Genomic DNA, 4,917 nt, shown 5'->3' with positions numbered 1-4,917 from the left:
GACATTTATCCTAACGATATGAGGCGGTCTTTGTGGAGAAAAAGCTTGTTTAGTGGACTAACTTTGCACTTGAAAGGATGCCCGTTCAATTACGTTTTACCAGGTCTGACGCTACGGCTGTATCTAGGCTAACGGCTAACATGCTAACTATTATTTCTATGTCACTAGTGACTTGAAACAAATTTAGGACGATAGGAGACGGGTTGAAATAAACCGAAATTTCCCTTTAACTAATAGTTAGTTCCTCATTAGTTCCTCAATAACTACTCCTCTGAAGTTTGATCATGAGTTACTGAAGAACTGACCATTAACTAATAGTTAGTTCATCATTCGTTCCTCATTCGTTCTTCATTAGTTCCTCATTAGTTCCTCAGTAACTACTCTAATTTTGTGTACCTTATTGTAAAGTGTTACCCAAATTCTTTGCCTTATTTTCACCCATTCTCTGACTGTGAATGTTGGTAGGCTGTTTGCCACTGTAGAAGTATGCAAAACTATTTTCTTAAGTAAAACTGTAGCACACAGCAAAAGTTTAATTCAAAGTCCTGCACTCAGGAGAGATATTATTAGCATAATGTATTTGAATTTAAATTTACTTAAAGTCTGCTCAAGATGGAGCTTTTGATTGTAATACAATGCTGAATTATTTTAATAATAATGCATCATATTTACATTTTTACATTTTCTGAGTCAGCTAAATGTAGTGGAACAGTGTTTTTCTCTTGAGTACAAGTATGCAGTTGCAGGGATATGTGGGATTTGTTTTGAATGTGCAGAAAGATTTGAACATGGGCAGAAATCTTGCTGGAACATATATGAGGTATTCAAGCACAGGAGTTTATGAATTCATTAAATTAATCAATATATCACTGATGTGAATAGGTGACACATGCACATTTAAAAAGGGGTTACTTCCTCAAATAACATGAAATGAGAAAAGTGGTCTACAGCAGAAATACAAATTTGAGAGCAACACAGAATGTCTGAGAGCCTTACTGATGATATTCTATTATAGCCTGTTTTAAGGTTTTGAATTGTCACCTGCCACCTCAATCTTTCCGTTTTACATTAAAAAAAGGCATTTCCACTAAATTGTTGCATAAAACTTGACCAGAAAGCAGGAAATGAAGTGATTAATGCTCAAAATTGTGGAAAAAAAATACATAAATAAAAAATGCATTTATGTTTTATGTAGCATAAAGACTTAAAAACAGGGGAAACAGCTAGCCTAGCTCTGTTGAAACATTAAAGAAAATTGCCTACCAGCACCTCTAAGCTAATATGTCAACATGATATGTGTCATTTGTGTCATTTGTAAAAGTGTAAAAGCAAGCTGTTGTTTTACGGTACTTTTACAGTCACATGGTGGAGTCTGAAAATAGTCCAGCACAAAACCAGCAATACCACAACTTGTCATTTTTTACACTTACATTGTAGCTTCACAATTTAACCAACAGGTCTGAGAGTGGTATTGATCTTGTCCTCTTACTGTCTACAAAAAAGTTATAAAGTGCATTTTCCAAAATGTCCTTAGACTGTACTTTAAATGACAATATTTGTATTCTTTGTATCATGACTTTTTCAATCATGTGCAGCAGCTGGCTTGGTATTGTTGACAGTCATTGCAAAAGACCATGTTGATTTTGGGCCTCTGTAAGTGTTTGGTTTTCAGTGCTCTCTTTGTTTATCACTATTTGAACATGAAAACAATTTAATAAAACTAAAATTGAACTTTTAACTAAATTTCAGTCTCAGTTTTCAGAACTTAAATGAATTACACAGTCACTGGTACTGTCTCACTCACCTGATTTGTATTTGTTTAAAATGCCAGAAGGCATCCAAACATCCATTTTTCACATAGCATCTGATTTTATTTCAGGTTTTGTTGGCAGGTCCTCAGAAATTTATCTACAGAGGTCTGACGGATGCAAATTGAGTCGATCGGGGCAGCATCATGAGAGGAGACAGACAGGTTATAAACAAGACCCCCTTTTAACCATTTATCCAAACCACTTTACTGGAGGATAAATGAAAGTTTTTAAAGGGACAGTTTACCCCAAAATCAAAATACATATTTTTCCTCTTACTTGTAGTGTTATTTACCTATCTAGATTGTTTTGGTTTAGTTGCAAAGTGTTGGTGAAATGTCTTTCTTCTCCCAGTATAATGAAACTAGATTGCACTCTGCTTGTGATCCCTCTGCAACACTCGCCAACTCACACTAAAACAATCTAGGTTGATAAATAGCACTACAGGTAGGAGGAAAATTATGTATTTGCTATTTGGAGAGTGAACTATTCCTTCAGAAACATTTCTCAGACTGTCTGTTGTGTTCCTCCTCCTTATGTCAGATTTCACTCTTAAGCGTCAAATTGAAATAAAAAATACCATAATTGATGTGGTGTCAAATTAGACCAATTTCTTTGCACACTCCTTTCTCTTGTCTCAAAGTCAGCTCTCTTTAGATTGCTCTACAACTGCAGTGAATATGCTGCGGTTATAGAGTAAAATTTGTTTTGCTTTCCTCTGCATACATCTATGTAGTTGTCTTGATGTTCTGCTAATGAAAAGATAATGTATTACTTTCAGTAGCTGTGCTTTTTAGCCTTGATTCATCATTCTCCATACAAGAGCAAAAGAAGAAAAAAAAAACATCCAGTTTGAAAACCCAGGTGAAAAAGGATACTCCATATGCACAAAACACATACAGAGCAGTTTCTAAAGTTAGATGGCATGTTGTCCAAAATTAACAGTGGCAGGCTTGCCCTGAAGAAATGGGTCTGAGAGCAACAAAAAACAGGAAAGAAGAGAGAGGAGAGAAGAGGATGTGCAAGAAAAGAGAGGAGAGGGAAAAATCAGAGAAAGAGAGAGCTACTGTCAAGTTGAACAGAGCAAAGCTAATAGAGGTGGGGGACAGGAGAGAGACTAGGGATAAGGGAAGGGGATGGGGGTATAAGAAAAGATGCAGAGTGCTAAAAGAAAGAGAACAAATCACTTTTAATTTGACAGCAAATTCAGCTGGGGACTGGTTAGAAGTGAAGCCCACTGATTGCTTTTGCCACTGGAATTCCATATTCTCTTAGAGAGAGGATGGGAGAAAAATAGCCCCAGGGTAAGGAGTCTCACCAGAGTGGAGAACAAGAGGTTAGTGAGGCAGAAATGGATGATTAGACAAAGCACACAGATGAGGAGAGATGGTGAGCTCTCTAAGGCACACAGCTTCATACTCTAAAACCATAAAGTAGTTATCACCCTGCTTCCTTAACAATGCTTGACACAAAATTTAGACGTTAAAGTTGAGAGAGTGAGATTTCAACTGTTCGAGACACCTGCTCCTAAAGTTTCATCCAGCATTCTTTTGCCACTTGGAGGCAGAATTTTGCAACAAGCTAAAAATCATGCAGCATGCAATGCATATTATGCACCATTTTAAGGTGTGTGTCTGGCAATTTGATGAATGTAAGTCCAATATTCACTCACTTTTAGCTCTGTTTTTGGTTCCACCAACTCCCCCAAAAAATGTTTTTTTAGTCACTAAATGCTCCACCATTATGACTTACTAGTCACTGGCTAATTATGTCCATCTGCTGATGCTAGCAGGTGGGTGTATGGTTGGAGAAGGTAGCATCCAGTCTCTATCCATGGAATCCTCTTCAGCTGCCCCTAAGTTGGCCAACATCTCACTCCAGGGCTCTAAAGTGTTGCTGCCCATTAAGTAGAAGGCATTCAGAGGAAGTCAGCTGTTGTTGGTGACATTCGCACTCTGCACTATGGCCACTACCAGACAAAACAACACACATCAGAGGGGCAGGGGGTCAAGTGGATGAAAGATTGCTATCCTCAGCTGACCTACAATGGAACAAATGGAAGCTGCAAAGCTTAAAAATAGATTCTCATACAGTAATGCGCTCACAGCTTTACATTGCAAGTAGTATTTTCCAAAGCCCCAGAAAATCTGAATCCAACAGCCTGGATAAATCATTATTTGATCATTATGATATGTAAACAACTGCTGTATTTGCTGTGTTCAAGTGGTTTACCCACACAGCCTATCACTGGGGAGCTACACTCATTGTGGTTTGATTGATGCAGATCATTTCAAGATACAACCACCACAGCAGGTTCAATAAATGCTTCTTTTGGACAAACAACAAACATACAGTTATAACTCATAAAAACACATAATTACATCCATAAATATCCAAAAACAGCTGTTGCATCATTTGAAATGTTTCTTCAGTTTGCATGTACATATTGCTGACTCCTTGCTGTCAAAATTTTGGCTCTCTGACCTTTTGATTGACACCTCACTTGAGCCAATAGGAGCTCCCATACTGACAATCTAGGCTTCAGTAAGCAACGAGAGCCTGTGTTGAAGGAAAAGCCTCCCCTAATTCCTTTGGCCTCACAGCCAATCTATAGCCAGCAAGTGGCCAGCTGGCTTATGGGTCATGTAGACAATGACAGTCGTCACCCCCAGAGCAGTTTTTAACTCTTTCATGGCATCACAGACCACTGTTTAAGTACATAAATTATAAACAAATGTTTTCTTTGCTGTCATAAGGGGAAGGTCTTTCTTCTCAATTTAGGTTTTCTATAAAACCTAAATTTTTATTTTTTTATATAAAGTGTTTTTTATAAAGTTAGCTTCTAAATAGATATTTCTGTCTGTGCTGATTAGTTTTGTACTCACAATCACAAATTCAGTACATCGATTTACATATATTGGTATTGGTATTGGTATTGGTATTTAACTCAATGACAGAAGCACTTACATTTATTCTGACTGTCAGGAAAAAATCAGCAGTTACCTTTCAAGTCAATCAATCAATCAATCAATTTTATTTATAAAGCCCAATATCACAAATCACAATTTGCCTCACAGGGCTTTACAGCATACAACATCCCTCTGTCCTT

The sequence above is a fragment of the Epinephelus moara genome, chromosome 7 (assembly GCF_006386435.1).
Source record: "Epinephelus moara isolate mb chromosome 7, YSFRI_EMoa_1.0, whole genome shotgun sequence".
In the NCBI taxonomy this organism is placed as follows: Eukaryota; Metazoa; Chordata; class Actinopteri; order Perciformes; family Serranidae; genus Epinephelus; species Epinephelus moara.
Note: the sequence above shows the minus strand (reverse complement) of the source record.